Source organism: Callospermophilus lateralis, chromosome 17, assembly GCF_048772815.1.
Source record: "Callospermophilus lateralis isolate mCalLat2 chromosome 17, mCalLat2.hap1, whole genome shotgun sequence".
NCBI lineage: Eukaryota > Metazoa > Chordata > Mammalia > Rodentia > Sciuridae > Callospermophilus > Callospermophilus lateralis.
The window spans coordinates 54,450,161-54,468,424 of NC_135321.1; the positions used below are offsets into that span (position 1 = coordinate 54,450,161).

Sequence of the window (18,264 nt, forward strand, 5' to 3'; positions counted from 1 at the left end):
AGTTTTCTAGTTATTTATGGTGGAAATGCTAATCCTATACTAGTTAATCCATCATGGCCAGAAATAATTTCCATTTTTATGAATATTCTGATTGTTTTCTCCTAGACATTAAGATAGCCAATGAGACCTTCTTTGGTAGTCAGAAAGAAGCAGTTTTGAGGGAGGGATGGAAGAGACTCCAAGAGACTCAAGCTGAGATTAGAACTATGGTAGGGGCATCCCAGAAAGGAAGAGAGTGGGACAACTGGGAGATAAGGGGTGATAGGTGGCTCCTGCTCTTTCCGGGCACTCTTTCTCAAATCATTTTTCATAGATCAGGGATATCCTGTACAGTCACACTCTTCCAAAGCAATTTCCAGGCTGGAAAACTTCATATCTCTTATTTCACGTGTGGGAGCTCATTTTCTTTCTCCTTTGAAAACCCATAGCACTTTATTTCTTTAATCTTTTCCTTCTGCATGAGAGTTATCATTTGTGACTTCCAAAACCAGGCACTCTGTTAAGGGATTTGCATTCATAATTCATTTAATGTTCACCATGACCCCATGATGCAGGTACTAGAATGATCTTTTCTTTTATTCAGGAGGAAAGTAAAATTTAGGGAGATTATGAAATTAGCCCAAGCTTGGCAGTGGCAAAGCCAGAATTAGAACCTCTGCCTTTTTCATTTCATGCTCTGTATTCCAGTATCAGGTTATATTTCACCTCTTTACTCTTTGCTGCCTTTTTACTATCCTGATTTCTGAGCTTATCTAACCAGTTTTTGAATTGATGACAAGAGGAAACCTGTACTGCACATTTTGTGTCTTCATAGCATCCAGCAGAGAGCCCTTTTTTGCCCATAACCAGTTGGGAGGAAGAAAAAAAGGAAGAGATATTGTCTCCTTTATGATTTATTTTGGAAAAGAAAGAGCCCTAATCTCTTGGAATTAACTTGCTATCAAAATACTTTCTTATCTAGAGGATTAGCATTCCAATGAAACCTTGTTTTACTTATGTTATTCCCCACAAATCATAGTTACCGAAGTCACCTGATAGAAAATTTCTATCCATCCATAGAACAACAGATGGCAATAAGGAAAAAAAATCATTTTAATTTAGTTATGAATCGTACATACCTTGTTGTTGCTAGGTAGGATCCTAGGATTTGGGTAATGTGTTCTATGATACTTGTTCCTTTTATTCGTACCTATAAATCATCTTCTCTTACAAGATTGGTTTTTATGTTTTCTGTGGCAAATGTTTATTAATAGACATCAGCAGTGTTGAGACAATTAGCAACGGTTAGATAAATTTTATTAAAGTAAGATGTATAGGTTGAAATAATGATAGAAATAGCACAACAAGACCTTGTGATTAGTAACTTGAAGTTATCTTTCTATCTATTAACCAAATAGAGTAGAGGGTGCTATCTGTAAGGCTGTCAATAACTAGGGCAGTAAAGCAATTCTACAAATAGCTGGCCGGTACATTAACATCCCCAGGAGAAGATGTCAGAGTTTTGGGGTCCTTACAAGAGTGCTTATATTAGATTCAGAAACAAAAACTCGCCTGATGGACAGCCTTTCCACCCTCAATCACTCCTCCTACTTCCCCTGGGTCAAATGTGCCTGTGCCTTTAAGCCACATCTGATAACCCTCTGTAGTAAAGCTCACAAGCTCCAGGTGGACTGGTATTTGTCAGGCCAGAGGCTAAATGTAAGGTGAGGAAGCCTGCCTGCTGGAAGCTGTTAAAAAATCTATTTCAGAACTTCTTTAGAATCTTTCATTATTCAATTAAAAAATCCCTCCAGCATTTGGGCAGCTAAGTGAGAGGAGAGGTGGGAGGAGGGCTTTGGGGAGGAACATTTTTCCAGTCTCTGAATTGTTTAATTCAGAAAAACATAAAAAGATTATCAGTTCTGTTTGTGTGGGGGGGAGTGGGGGTGGGATGGAGCCCAGCGCCTCAGGCTAGGCAAGTGCTCTGTCACTGAGCTCTACCCTAGCTACAGTTACTTCTGTTTTTATTTGACCACTGTTCTCTGTTCTTCAGGGAATCACTTTCATTGGCCAAAACCTATAGAATGTTCAGTTTCTATACATATGGGAAATCTTTTGAATTTTGGAACTAAAATAACTACATTCAGAGTAAGCAACCTTAAATTTTGTTTTCATTATTAACATTTGCAAAAGATCTGCAGTAGAATAGCTCTTGTCCTATCTAAAAAGTGAGAACTAAGATAGGTTAGAGAGGAAAATAAGAGAAACATGTAGATTTCTGTTTCTCAGTTAGAGCAAGAGAGCTCCTTAGATGCAGGAGGGAGTTATGATCACATGATCTTTTGAGATTTGGGATCCTTTCTTTCTGGGCAAGATGATAAAATGAACAAATATCCACTGAGGTCGCTTGCTTCCACATAGTAGATTAATGAACAGTCATCAGGAATTGATTTGTAGTTCCTAGGGGCCCAAACTGAATTTGGGCAATAATGTGAAAACTAAATACGTTGTTTCAGTTCCTTGAGGTCATCCTGTCTCCCAGCATGCCGTTATGTTATAGTAAACATTAGCAGTTGGATCAGAAGAACCACAAGGGAACATATGTTTTATCCTTCTTGTCTGGGTAATGCTCTTTAAAAAAAAATCAATGAGTCCCACTGCCGCCAAGCACTTCAGGACAACAGAGAAAAGATGTTGCGTTTCGTGTTTTAACAGAAGCAGGCTCAAGATTTTATGTACATTCTAAACCAAGTTAAGATTTTTTCAGCGAATTAATTAATATTAAATATTCTACCCAATACTCATGATGTGGGAAGTTCCTTTGTTCATTAATCTTAAAAATATTTTTGAACAGGATGAGTTTACAGAGCATGCAGTCTCATTGATTGCAATTGTTTTTTGAGAGTTCCAATTTACTTTAAAATTTTATTACATTGAATATTCCCTGGGATTCTTCTTTATAGAAGAAAGTCATATTCATTCTCTAATTCAAGTGAATGAGTATACTTTATCTAGAGCGCTTGGGGCCAGAAGTGTTTCAGATTTGGGAATTCACTTTTTCATATTTTTGGAATTTTGACATAGACTTTATTGACTGAGCATTCCTAATCTGAAAATCCAAAATTGGAAATAGAGATTTGAGTGATGCCCAAAATGTTTTGGATTTTGGAACATTTCAGATTTGGGATTTTTATATTATAGATGTTTAATCTCTATTTCAGGCTTAACTATGTGTAGAGCATTGTGCTTGATTTTGTTAGAAATTACACATTTAGGGCTGGGGATGTGGCTCAAGTGGTAGCGCGCTTGCCTGGCACGTGTGTGGCCCAGGTTCGATCCTCAGCACCACATACAAACAAAGATGTTGTGTCCGCCGAAAACTAAAAAATAAATATTAAAATTCTCTCTCTCTCTCTTAAAAAAAAAAAAGAAAGAAATTACACATTTAGCTGGGCACAGTGGTGCACATCTTTAATCACAGTGGCTTGGGAGGCTGAGGCAGAAGGATCATGAGTTCAAAGCCAGTCTCAGCAATTTAGTGAGGCCCTAAGCAACTCCACTAGACCCTGTCTCTAAATAAAATATAAAAAAAGGGCTGGGGATGTGGCTTAGTGGTTAAGCGCTCCTGGGTTCAATCCCTGGTATCAAAAAAACAACAACAAAACAAAATGAAATTACACATTTATCCATTCATCTCTTAACAAATATTTATTGTATGTTAATAGACGACAGTTCTTTTCAGTGTAACAAATGAGGTTTCTACCTCACTTATAGCATAGGTGCTCCTGGGGAAATCAGACAATATACAAGCAAACAGGTGTATGCATAATATCATTTTGGAGGGAACTATATTAACTTTTTTATCCAGCTACTAAGGTCTAATAACTGGGAAGTTGAATACCACTATGTAATGATAACACAATCCGACTTTATTTTTTATAGTGCTGGGAATTGAACTCAGAACCTTGCTCATGCTAAACACATGCTCTACCACTGATCTAGCTTGTACTTAAGGTCAAGTGTGGGGTCTTACAGTCAGTCTTCACAGCTCTCACAGTAGCTGTATTCGTCCTATTTATTCAGATGAAAAAAATTGAGGCCTTTAAGAGAGTGTGAGTATTTTTGAAGTCCCAGAGCTAGCCAGTGGGAAACCTTTTTCTCTTTTTCCCCATGAAACTGGGGGTTGAACCCAGAAACTCGGGAATGCTAGGCAAGCACTTTAGCACTGAGCTAACCCCAGCCTGGAGAGGCTTTTTCTAGTCAAACCATGATCTTCTGATCAGAATTCACATTGTTTCTGTTTGTATTATTGCTTGATATCTATTGGCTTAATCACCCACAAATTCTTTCCTATTTCACATTATAAATCTTTGAAGAATAGAAAAATTGAGCTGAGTGCAGGTGCAAACCTGTAATCCCAGTGGCTCTGGACAGAAGGATCACAAGTTTAAGGCCAGCCTCAGTAATTTAGTGAGGCCCTCAGCAATTTATCAAGACCCTGTCTCAAAATTAAAAAAAAAAAAAAATGAAGAGGGCTGGGTATGTAGCTCAGTGGTAAAGCGTTCTTGGTTCAATCCCCAGTAACAAAAAAAAAAAAAAAAAAAAAAAGGAAAAAAGAAAAATTTCAAGTCACAACAGATCCAGTTTTTGCTTTTGCTTTTTAAAGCCCTTTAATAATGCCTCAGGTCTACTTAGTGGAAAATAGAAGAAAGAGGAAAACTGCTTATAAAACTTGGCCTCACACACTGCATGGGTTTTCATAAGTCTCCAGGCTGATTACACTGTGCAGCCTTCCTTAGGAAATGGATGGAAGTTTGAGCTGAGACACAAACAGGAAGGCTCAGAGGCAGCATTTGTCCCTCAGGCAGGCACCACCTCTTTAAATAGCTACGTACACTGGGAATTAGTTCTCCACTTAGACTTGCAACTACTGCCCTTTGTTTCTGGCCCTGCAGGGCTGGAGGTGGCCAGCACTGTCCTGCTGGAGGCTGGGACAGCTCTCAGCGGGTGTGGGGCAGTGAAGGCTGGCTGGAGATGGCCTCCCAGCCTCTGGGCCATGAGGAGACACCTTAGCAGAGATGTTTTGTGCTTTTCCCTTAAGAATATCATCCCCAAGACTTTTAACCTGCTGAAAGGTAAGGTTCCTAAGCATTTCCTAGATCAATAACTTGGGCGAGACAGACTTCTTTATGCAGACTGGTTCTTTATTTTACTTAAAAGAGAATCGAAAACCACAAATGGTTGTTATAGCTTTTGTTGTTGCTGTTGTTGTTGTTATAGCTTTTTAAAAAATTTATTTTTAGGTGGATCTTGTAGTTTTATTAGTAGATTACAGGCACATCATGTTACATGATGGTAAACTGTGTTTTTTTTAACCTTTAAAAGCAGATTTTTGTTATGATATGGATGTGAGTTTCTAAAGCTCAAATAAAGTAGAAAAGCAGATAAATCCTGATTTGAAAAGACCAGTTAAACTGAGATCTTAATAGATGCCTTAAAATGAATGGTTTAAAAACATCTTTTGATTCCAGTTCCTGTTTTTATGTTAGAGGGCTTAAACTATCTAATCCAATCTTTCCAAATAACTATCTAATTTTAGTAACATCTACTGAAGTAAGCTGTATTACGCAATCTGGTTACTCCACTCTTTCCATGGAATGAATGCAATTTTCTGGTCAGGCTTTTGAGTCTTTTTATTTTCAGCTCTCCTACAAAGGGGACCAGCCAGAAGTGGCTGTTGCCCTGTCCTGCAGAGGACAGGTGAGTGGGGAAGAGGTCTCATTCTGTGCTGCTCTGCAGGAAAGAGTAATGCCCAGGCTTTAGTGTGACCTGCATTTGTCCATTTCTTCTGATCTTTTCTTGGCTTCAACCTGTTCCTCCCTTATGTACCTTCTTCCAGATTCATTGGCACCTGTGTACTCCTGACCGAGGGCGTACTTAATTAGTCTCCGCTTTGAGAAACATGAATTCATTTTCTCCTCAGAAAGGCTTCCATGGATTTACCACCTTTCATGTTTAATTTTCAGAGCATTGTCATCCTCAGGGCTCTTTGTCAATGACTTTCTATTTGTCTTGTGTTTCTCTTCTGGGTCTTGTCTGTTGTACTTGGGAGAAAAGGAGAAGTTTTGAGAGAGGTGGTATTGCTGTTGATTTGAGTTTCATTTCCTTTAAATTAGATTTGAATCCTATGCTTCAGAGTGTTATGAATTGTTTTTATATATGTAGTATTATCTTTATATTTTCAAAGCTGTGTTTATGGTTTTTTTATTGTCTTAAAATTGTTTTACTTATATATTCCATAATCAAAAAGTAAAGTCTATGCTGACCCCATGAAGCCTTCTTTTTAGAGTTTGGTGTATGGAAGACAGGGACGGCTTTTTTTTTTTTTCCAAGTTCTACCTCGGATTTCAGGAGGTGTAAATGAAACCAGCCAAGGTCTGTGGTAGGGTACACATTTTCAGCATGATGCATGTCCATGATGTGACATTAGCTGGATGTGCTTATTTGTGAAAATAGTCATTTAACATGTGCTTTGATGATTATTACTAATTGGGGTGACTTTTTTAAACTTTAAATTTCCTAAATAATAGCAAATTTGCATTACATTTAGAGCTTGTTTTGAAGTTTGACATTTTCACTGTTTCTTTTGATAATCCCCACAGTTCTGCATACAATGGCTCCTCCCACTATTGCCTGCTTTGTCCATGGGTCTGTCTTTTATAGACAGAATTTTTAAAGTCCCTTGTTAAACTTCAAGCCAGGTGTTTAATTGAATAGCAGATGAGTTAATCAAAACCAAGTTTAATATGATAAGACTTATATTTAGATTGGAAAATATAAAGGACTTTATTTTTATGTTCAAACAAACCAAAGGAAAAGAAAAATCAGTTGGAAAACAGAATAACACTTACCTGTAAGCTTTCTGCTTGCTTAGGTAGCTAAGGAATTCTGAAGACCCTGGGCACAGTAACGCAAGGGTCTGTTAGCCAAGGTTCTGCCTGAATTAAAAAAAAGAATAACAATAACAAAATAGCCTTGGAGATGAGCTAAAAGGAAATCAATGTCTCTTGATAATGAGTATGACAAAGCGAACTCAAGATTTACAGGAAGGCCTCCTGCTGACTCCAGTGGAGCTGAGCTTAGGAATGTGTTTTAATGCCTGTTTTAAACCCCAGAGTGGTGTTTTGAGTCAGTCCTGCTGACGTAAACATAGACCGTGCCTGGATATATTCCAAAAGTAGAGGGTGAAAACAGTTCAAGCAAGATGTACAGTGTTATTACAGTCCAGGCACGGAGCAGCAATTTACCACTGTCTTGGGAGACAGAGGAGAGCAGCCACTGTGCTGTCCCCAGGTAGTGTAGCTTGATGATAAGACTGGACATAGATGGGAGATTGCACCAAGAACAATCACCCTAGCACTTATCTAAACCGATGGAAGGTTTGAGAAAAAGGGAATTGTTTTTTAGCAATATAAAAGCCTGCAGAGTATTTACTGGTTCAAATAAGCCATTGAGAGGAATGTTTGAGCAACTTAAGAACTGATTAGATGGATACTCATTGTTAGGTGACTTTAGGGACAAATAAGTGATAGGTTTCCAAAGCTCATTTACCAAACAAACTTTGGGAAGTAAGCAGAATAAATAGGCCCAGTCTCTGTTAGCTATGAAGATAAGCATGAACAATTCTCCATTCCCAAAATATATTTGATTAAATGAACACAAAGATTTAAACTTTTCCCTTTCTCTTATGACTATACATGGGAAAACTGGGATCAAACAGGTCCCAGCTTGACTGAAGAGCATACTAGTTTAGAATCCAAGAATCCAATTTAGTGCCATGCAAAAGTCACTATTTGGGACAGGAATGGTCCATCTATTTTGCTTTGAAAGACAACGTTGGAAGGCATAGTATTTCAGTTATTTGTGTACCAGAGTGATATTTGACTATCTGAATCTTCCAAATTAAGTAGACAATAATGGAGAGGCCTTTGCCCTGCTTTTTATCCTGTTCCACAATGTGGAGATCTCCTTCCCAATAGAGTTTCAGTAAACTTGGAAGGAAGGCTAGAGATGTGGCAGCTCTAACCACATGGCAGTCCTGCCTACCCAATGTAGTGTGGAGAGAACCCACAGTAACTTTATGAATATTCCAGTGGGTTACTTTGTAGGAGATAAAATGAAGATAGACACTCACTGATGACTTCATGTTGAAAGAGTCTTTTATAATAATAACAGTATATTGCATCTTGTCTTTCATTTCATGCTTTGTCAACCATGAATTATTTAGTAGGTATGGATCTTATTGTGTATTTTGTTAAAAGATATTATGGGGTTTATCATATGATCCATCCCTGGAAGCTTAAAAAAAAAAAGACAACAACCCTAAAATAATCTATTTTGTTTAATTAGGCTAGTTTATGGCTATCTTTTACCAATAAGAATTTCCAATCCTCTTGAAACTGCTTTCTAATCCATGGAATAGAAGAAAACAGAAATCAGCCTTGGGCAAACCTATCCTGGAATTTTTTGAGAAATGGTGTAATTTCCAAATTGTAAGAAATGCCTAAGGCATCAAAACATGGTGTAACTGGAAATCTAGGTTTTTGTGACAGTGATAGGAGTGGCATTGTAGCTAAGAATGCTGGGGTGAGAAGGAAACTTGGTACAGGAGTTTTTAAACTTGACTTTTGGGAAGTGCTGGAAATAGGAATTGCAGGGAGGGTGGAAGGAGGAAAAAAACCTAAGAAGCCTCTGGACCTCCATGTTTGGTTTCCCCAGAACTGTTCTGTACCTCTCTGTTTTTGTTTGTGTTTTTGGTTCTGGGAATGGAACCCAGGACCTCACACATGCTAGTCAACCCTTCAGTCCATTTTTTTGGGGGCGGGGGGAGCGGTTGGGTACTGGGGATTGAACTCAGGGGGCCTCAACCACTGAGCCACATCCCCAGGCCTATCTTGTATTTTATTTAGAAACAGGGTCTCACAGAGTTGCTTAGTGTCTCGCTTTTACTGAAGCTGGCTTTGAACTGTGATCCTCCTGCCTCAGCCTCCTGAGCTGCTGGGATTACAGGCCTGCCCACCACCTTCCCCCATCAGTCCATTTTTAATTCCTTCTCTGACTACTCTTTTGAAGGAGAATATGATCTCTAGTCCTCTTTCCCACTAACATGTGAATCTTGGGCTGTGTTGCTGCAGTCTGGCTGGGCACAAAATCACGAGCCACTCAAGCAGGAACAAACTTTATTTCCAAAACTCCCGAGAATGCCACGCATGCGGCCTTCTCCAGGGACACACCACACCAACAGGAAATCCCTCCTCTGGAATTCCCTCCTATAGCACTTCCCCAACCAATGGGAACTCTCCGGGAGTCCCGTGAGAGCTCCAAAGTAGCAGGCCTAGGCAGACAGCAGGGGTCTAATCTCCAATTGAATGCACATCTTAACATAATCATTATCATCTCAATGGCTTGCTGGGGTCACCTTTCAACCAAAAATGCCATGTGTCATTCCTACTTGGCTATGGCTCTCAGCACTGTGTGTGTGTGTTTGTGTGTATGTATGTAGGGGTCTGTTGTGAGATAAAGGAAAGGAGCTACAGTTTGAGAAGGAATGTATTACAGAGAATGGATATTCTTAAGCCTTAAGTGGATTCACTGAGTGTTTTCCATAATCTGCTTACATAGTGTTTACTGAAGATTTGCCCTTTGGGTTGTTACTTGACCACTTTGGATTTGTCAGCTGATCTGTTAAAGGACAATTCAAATTCCACCCCACCCCTTTCCCCCAAGCACTCTCTTGCTACCTCTCCCACTAGTATTTTCTCCAAAATTCTAAGGACCTTGTTGTCAATATCTTTCCTTTAATATTCATATACTTTCTATGCAGCAAGGTGACTCTTCTTTTAAAATGCATTCTTTTGTCTCTTTGGCTAGCCTGTAGACCTCCACTGAACCATTGAATACAGAACTTTTTTTTTTTTTTCCCCTCAGTAACATTTCCCTCTCCCACATACTACCTAGTCAGCTTTCCCTGACTGCCCAGTTTTGCTCACCCCAGGACCTCTCTGCCTGCAGTGTGTCATGTTTGCACCATCCCTGCCCCTCAGGATCCCGCCCATCCTTCTTGTTGAGATCCTGATCCTTTCTAGGAAATACTTTTCCTCCTTCTTTTGAATTCTTAAAACATTCTTAGCTCTTAACACTTACTGTGTTCTACTTTATGTGAGCCTAGATGGTATCATGGTTGAGTGCTCTGGGAATGGATAGAGCACTGTAGGCAAATCATAGCTGTACCCCTTACCAATGGTGTTATCATGAACAGATAAAATAGAACAGATAAAATAGGTCAAGCATCTGAAAATCCAAAATCTGAAACATTCCAGTATCCAAAACTTCTTAAACATCAATGTGACACTGCAAGTGGAAAAAAACTACACTTGATCTCATGTGATGGTCACAGCTAAAATGCAGGTGCTCTGAAAATATTGTATAGCATTAACTTTAGGCTGTGAGTTAATGGTATATATGAAACATAAGCAATTTTGATGTTTACGCTTGAGTCTCATCTTCAAGATCTCTCATATGTATATGCAAATATTTCAGAATCCTAAAAGAAAAATCCAAAACACTTCTGGTCCCAAGTGTTTCAGATAAAGGACAGTAAATCTGTATGAATATTGTAATTAAAATACTTGCTTAAAGCTTAATTTAATTTATATGCCCATGGTATCATGCTCATTTGCATTTTGCTTTGTGTAGTTTGACAAAAGAAATGGTAAAAAGATTTTTCCCTTTTATAAAATATAATCCTTATTCCTTGAAAACATGATTGTCTCTCATGTGTTTAACTTTTGACATTTATCATGAAAACTGGCAGTGTTTAGGTTATGTGACTTAGACCTTGGTATTTATTGAAGGCCTACTAAAAATCTTGCCTTAGGCTAGTTGTAGAGATGTTAAAAAGAATAAAGTGAAATCTCTGTACTCACAAACTTATTTGGAGATATAATACACAGTAAATAAAGTAGTAATTTAAGATGTACTATAAGGAAGTTCTGTACTCAGTTAATTACTAAGTCAGTGGTGTAGAAAACTAGGTACAATGAGGACCTCATCGGGTTAATTCTTTTTTTTTTTTTTTGGTACCAGGGATTGAACCCAGGGCACTTAACCACTGAATTGCTAAGTGCCTAGCTAATCTGCTGAGCCTGGCTTTGAACTCTTGATCCTCCTGCCTCAGCCTCCTGAGTTGCTAGGGATTACAGGTGTGCACCATTGCGCCTGGCTAGGTTAATTCTTAATTGTTACAAACCTATTACAATCATCTTCACCAGCTATCAATTCCAGAAGCTTTAGAGACCAAAGGATACAACCTCAAATTAGCTAACAATCACCAATTAGCTAACAATAATATATTGTATAGAGTATTTCTTCTCTGAAAATTTGCCCTATATTATATAGTGGACTAAGTATATCTGAAGAAGAGGATTATGATAACTTACATATCATTTAGTTCTGATGACAGCCTTACATTATCATAGATTAGTCCATCACTAAATGGTATATCTGTGATTCAATTCATAACAGTCTAACAGCAAATGTTTAGATGTTTTTCTAAACATCTGTAATATCTTGTGCCCAGGAATTCCTGTTTAGCAGCCTACTTGTGGGATCCATGATGAGATAATTATGGATGAGTTTTAGTATATTTTATTGAAGTTGAAGACAGAGATGAGTGTGAAAAGGTAAGCTAAGGCAGATTGCGCAAGAACATTTATACAAGCTAACATGCTTGGAACATCCTCTCAGCAATCAGGGAAGCCTCACCACATGATTGTTAATAATAGGAGAGTTATTATTACAGTTAGGAGGGAGGTGGGTTCTGGACCAGAAGAGTTTCAAGTGAAGAATACAGGAGGAGCAATTTGATGTCCTAAAGAGTCAGAGCACAAGTGTGATCAGGCCCACAATTTGGGAATTCTCAGCCTGTAAATGACATCATGGGAATAGATAAGGTCATGGGGGAGGGCCTGAGGTTTCTGCAAATAGAAAGATAATGAAAGAAAATGAAGTGGGAAAATGCCAAGAGAGCCATAATTTTGAGGTTGACTCTCCTAAGCATTGTTCAGATCTGGGTGGCCACACTAGGGGATCTAATTGGATATGGATGTCTTCCAAGCAGCAACATGATTACCAGTCACTCTTTAGGATGGTTTCCTCAAACAGCAACTAAGCCATTAGTACTTGATTCTCACCAGCATCACTCCCATGAGTCTCCACACTTGGGAGGGGCTTGCCCTCCACAAATCAACTAAGCACTCCCAGTCTAGAGATGGGGATAACTCTTCTATAAATCACTGTTTAATTAGACAGGTCAGCTTTTCTTTGGGACTTCTTTTTCATAAAGTTGCACATTACATTTCTATTTTTAAAGTAAATTAGTGCAGTGATGAAATCATATGAAATGACTGACAGTCCCTTAATGAGCTTTCAGATTTCTTGTAAAAAGTCTTGAAAAGTTTACTGGCAGCTTCCTATGTCCTCAAAATGCTGGAGCTCTCTGATTCTGTGGTGGTGCCCTCTTTCAGTAATGAACAAAAAGAAACTGTATTGCCCATCCCTAAGCAGCTTTTTGGCTGTGGTCACTTCTTGAAAAGCAAAAGTACTGCAAGTAGCCTGCCTGAAAATATCCAAGACGTGACAAAGTCCTGGCTCTGAGGCTGTGTGAGTTGGAATCTTAGCTTTTCTTCCTATCCAGCAATGCCTCTTCAGGCCAGTGTCAAATTCTCTTTAAAACTTTGTTTCCTCTTCTATAAAATAAACTACAAAAGTCCCTATAGGATTTCTCATGGAATTGTTGAGGATGTTCAGCAGGTATATTACCCAATCTAGGGAGCTAGGGAAGGTTACAGATATTACTGAACATCAACGCATCTTGACTAGAGTTTATTCCTTCCTTTTGTTCTGTTTTAATTACCTTTGTGATTGTAGAACTATCTGGAAATATTTTTTATGAGACTTTCTTGAATATACTGCAGTCCCTAGCTAGATGATACTATGAATAACAGATTTTCTGTTATTTGGGAATGTTGGGCTGTCAATACAGTTCGTTCTAATGGATCTGGGAGACTGTACATTGTCAGGCTATCCCTCTCTCCCTTCCTCTTACAGAATCTCACATTTTAAGCAGAATGCTGGCCTAACTCTTCTGCTTAAGGCAGGAGTCAGAACACCTGAAGTCAGATATTCTGCTATTTTCATTTCTTTTGTTCCCCAGATTAGGTTGGAAAGAATGCTTGCCTGAGTATTGTACCAGTCTGTATTGTCTGTGATATAGAATCACAAAGACATACCAGCCTATCTTTTTTTTTTTTAGGATATTATAAATATCAATTTAGTTTGGGTCCAGGTATTCTTGCACTGTATTTAAAAGCAATCCTGCATAATGTTACCTGCGAAATTACCCCAAATTGCAATATTAAGATAGATATTAAAGTTCTCCAAAATAAGTAGTGGTGTCCTTCTTGGACTACTGATGAGAATTATGAAATTTACATGATTTAAGAAATGAATAATAGTGCTGGCAAAATAGTCAGTTTCAGGAATTGCATATGTTTGTCACATTTCTTTGGGGAGAACAAGTTAGCAGGAAGCTTCATCATTGCATCTGTTTGGTTTTCTCCTGCTAAATATGAGCACTGTGTTTATATTCCAGGCTCTCAATTTTGTTTTCATCGGGATTCTTTAAAGTTTACTCCCAAGTACAGTTTTCCACAGTCTCCTAAAAAGCATTTTTATGAAGACTGTCTGCCCTGGTTCTAGGGTGGAGGTCAATTTCAATTAATTGCCAGTCTTATGGACAGAAGAAATGTCTGTCTGTTCTTGTGGAGCATTTTAAACATCTTCTGCATTGTTAGGAGGTAATTGTGCAGATCTACTCCTCAAGAGTTGCAGAGGCCTCAGACAATTCTTTATGGCTTCAAAATTACCCTGACCTATGTGTGTCTTTCTAACAAAGTTCTGGCAGGAATCCAATCATCCAGCTACAAAAATAAATAGAAGAGAATGCAAAATGTCACTAACATTCAACCTCAGGGTCTTTAGCTATATAAGAGAGATCACCATGAACTGGGATGGCTTGGGAAACTGCAGCAAATACATGGCCGCAATAAGACGCTGGAAAAGAGAGGTGAGCAGAAAGGGTCACACCCTTATCAAGTGGCAGAGCAGGCATGCTGAGCCAGTGAATGGCTTGGCAGCATGTCTCACCTCTCAGGCAGGGCCATGGACTTCAGTAGGCCCACATACTTTCACGAAGGGCTGCCCCTGTTGAGCCCGGGCCATCCCAACTCTAAATCAGAGCTTAGGGAAGATCAGTGACAAGGCCAGACGGCTGGCCAGAATCAGCAGGTTGTATGCAGAAGCCAGACCACCAGGCTGCTGCTTCTGGGTAGAATTTGACCTTAACTGAAACATTCATTTAAAGCACATAAGCAATGGAGGCTGAGAAAAATCAATCAGTCTTGTAACATACATGAATTTCACAGTCACAGAATGTAATTTTATTTATTTTCTGTAATAAAATTTATATTCTAATTCTGAGTCCACATTTTGGACAGATCGCAGAAAAACTTAATCTAGTCACAGCCGAAAGCCAATAAGTTCCATCCAATTTAGTGCTTTTGAAATTGCTTCTGGGTAAAATTCATATTAACAATTTCTCCCCCTTTATCCTCCTCCTTCCTCTCTCCTTTTTGTTGCTTGTAGTCATTGCTTTCATATGGGCAGCCAGGAGGACATCCTCCAGGACCCTTTGCTGACTTTACCAAGTCCTGACCCAGTGGAATTGGATATAGTTCCCCTGGGTTAGAAGCTGGTGTCTGGGACCAGGAGCTTGGCACCTGCCCCATTCCTTGTTCTCAGATGAGCCTTTAGCCTCCTCTGGTTTCTGATAGACACTGTCACAACCTCTGCCATCTGGACCCTTATCTCCAGCCAGGTGTGTCTCTCTGATTGAGAATCAATCAATCTCTGACTCCTCTTAGTTAAAATGAACATCCCCTTAGGCAATTCAGGGAACTCCTGACCCCATTAAGTTTAGCTTTGGCTGCCATCCCTACTCATTCTTCTTGCTTCTGTGACAACTTGGGATATGTCTCCAAGGTGTGTCCCTTCATCTCAAAGAAGGGAGGCAGGCTCCTTGTCTTCCCATATCCTCCTGAACTTTATGGGGACACGCTGGAAGACCCAGTTCTCACCCCAATACATCTGGCTTTATTCTGGGGGTGGGGCACTGAGAGCATGACCTCTAATTTCTTAGAGTGATCTTTTGCTCTCCATTTTTTCCCCTTGTTTTCAGATTGGAGTGGTGTGGAGTAAAAACTTGTTTTGCCAGTTCATGTCTCTTCTCAAAAATTTTTGTCTCTCATTTGAATTGGAGCCAAGAATTTGGAGTGGTTGCTATTGTGTGTTTTCTTTTTTTCTCCTAGCACCTGTCCCTGAGGCAAGTGGTAAAAGTCTCCTATCTCTTGGAATGTGGATTCAGGGAAGAGGGAAGGGGAGAAAGGAGTTACTCAAGTCTGACAACATCCTGCCCTGTCTTCCTGGCACAGAGCCTCCAGATGTGAGGACCAGAGCAATTCCTCACTTCCTTAAAATTCCAGCTATTTTTAGGACCCTGTCCCTCTTTCTAGGCAAGGACTGCTTGCTAAGCACCTCTGTTACAGGTTTGGAGCAGGACACCTTCTTTTCAGTGTTGAGAGCATTAGTTTTTAGGGTGAAAGAGTCTTCACTATTTTTTCTTTTTTTGGTACTGGGAATTGAACCCAGGGATGCTTAATCACTGAGCCATATCCCCAGCCCTTTTTAGGAATGTTTTATTTAGAGACAGGGTCTCGCTGAGTTTCTTAGGGCCTCACTGAGTTGTTGAGGCTGGCTTTGAACTTGCAATACTCCTGCCTCAGTCTCCACGCTGCGGGATTACAGGAGTGCGCCACCATACCTGGCATGTTCATCACTGTGTTTTTTTTTTTTAATATTTATTTTTTGGTTAGACACAATACCTTTATTTTGTTTATTTATTTATTTTTATGTGGTGTTGAGGATCGAACCCAGGGCCTCGCACATGCTAGGCGAGCGCTCTACCGCTGAGCCACAAACCCACCCTCATCACTGTTTTTTAACATGTTGAAGATTCCAATTGAATATTCTCCCCAACCACCATTTTTTTTCCCCTCTTTATTGAGACATAGTGTCACTATGTTGCCCAAGCTGGCTTTCAACTCCTGGGCTCAAGTGATCCTTCCGTCTCAGCCTTCTGAGTAACTGGGTGGGCAGGCATGCTCACCATGTCAATCTTCATTTTAAAATGTTTTCCTAAGACTGATTAAAGCATCAATGAAGGATTGCTTGAGACATATACCAATGGCCCTCTGACTATGTGGGTTCCTCATCCTGGATCAACGAACCTGAGGTTAACAATATTCAGAAAAAAAAAAAAAATTGCACACTTACTACATAGGCACAGACTTTTTTTTGTCATTTTTCCCTTAACAATATACTAGAACAACTATCACATAGCAGTTACTTTGTATTAGGTATTATAAGTAATCTAGAAATGATTTAAAGTATATAAGGAGGGAGGTTCTTTGCAAATACTATTCTATTCAGTATAGGAGACTTGAGTAACTCTGGAATTTTTGTATCAACAGAAGGTCCTGGAGTCATTCCCTCACTTGTGGACATCTGAGAATGACACTCTCTGTGTGTGTATTATTGGATTAATTATATATAACATTTACATACATCTTGCATATACACACACATACCTATTACACACAGTGTGTGTGCATACACATTTCTCTAATTTCTGGTTGGATCTTTTTAGGAGCTGGCTCTTCAGTTATGGTGCTTACTGTCTTGTATGTTTCTTAGGTTGTTTTCTTCCTCAAATCTGGGAAATCTACCAGTGATATTACATTTAAATTGCAAAAGGGAGTTAGAGGGTTTCAGGCAAAGTGCCTCTGAGACCAAAGTGACTGCTTCTCTCCTTGACCATCCTGGCCCTAACCTGCTTGCCTTTTCTCCTGGAGATCCAGTAGAGGCTTCTGGGTTCTAAATTTCCCCCAGCTGGGCTTCTAATGGCTTCTTTATGTCTTTGCCTCAGGCATTCAGCTTGTTGTTCTTTTATCTTTAAAGCTAGCCCTACTTACCAAACCCCTTGAGGTTCTTTACTTCCTTCAGTTTGCCTGCAGAAGTGAACACAGGCTCAGGGAGGCTGTAATTTTGCAACCCTTTTAGACAAATCCAGACCATTTCTGTCTTAAGGGCATTTACTTTTGACCCCAGGAAATAATGAATTGCTAAATGAGTCCAAAGTGTCTATATTAGACTGCTCCCTTGTGCCCTCCAGTGCACTTTTCACTCTCCTTTGGCTCTGGGCTCTGGCCAGGGCTCATCCACAGGCCTCCTCTTGCCCTCTGGTTCCTTGTTGAGTCTAGCCAGGAGACCAGAGGGTGGAGTGAAAGTGAGACTGGGTGTTTTTATCCCCACCCTCCCTCCATAAAAAGAACCTCTTTCCAGGACACCCAAGACCAGCTTTTTACTTGACCCTCTCCTATTTCTCCCCTTCTCACTGGGAAGTTCTTTGATTCTGATGACTCTGTCCCTCTGGTCTTCTGAACTAGGGCTGTGTTGCCTCATCCTTCCAATTGCTACCCTTAAGTTACTTAATTTTTTGTTGTTGGCTTCTGCTCATGCTGATCACGATTTGAAAAGAGCTAAATAGCCTCCTACTAAATTCTCCTGGGAAACCCAGGTTTAAGTCATTGTTTACTTGCTCCCAGGACCCCAATCATGTCCATGCAGTTCTAGATACTTACAGCACAGGCACTTTTGGGTGCTGTTTGTTACTAGAGGTATGTCTGAACTGGAGACCAGTAGTCCTTGTAACCTGTGGGAGCTTTGTTAGAAATGCAGGTCTCAGGTTGTGCCCCAGACTTCTTGAATCAGAGCCTGTGTTTTAACAGATTTCCAGATGACTTATATGCACTTGAGAGATAAAGATGCATGGCTTTAGAGTTCAACTCCCTTCTCAGGGTGGAATTAGGCAGTAGCCTTATTAGGTTTAAGCTTTCCATTCTGAATGTTATCTCTTTCTGGGGAAAGCCTATAACTTCTCTTGCTTCTCCTGCCCTGCCTCCAATCTCAGGTTCCTCACACCTCTTTCCTTGTTTTTCTATTACACAAACTTATTGAACCCATTCTAAACTCCAGGCTCTGTGGTAGGTA

At 39.7% G+C, this 18,264-nt stretch overlaps 1 protein-coding gene across 4 annotated transcripts in view; it reads left to right on the plus strand.

The window, feature by feature from the left end:
* The window catches only part of Arhgap28 (Rho GTPase activating protein 28), a 182,531-nt gene that overhangs the window by 51,335 nt on the left and 112,932 nt on the right, over positions 1-18,264 (plus strand). For 2 of the 4 annotated variants that reach the window (XM_076836564.1, XM_076836562.1), the window contains exon 1: positions 4,921-5,114. The exons of the other annotated variants lie outside the window; for them this stretch is intronic. The gene's annotated coding sequence lies outside the window, so the exon portion shown is untranslated. Of the gene's footprint in view, positions 1-4,920; positions 5,115-18,264 lie in introns of those variants that run through there. 4 annotated transcript variants of the gene reach the window in all.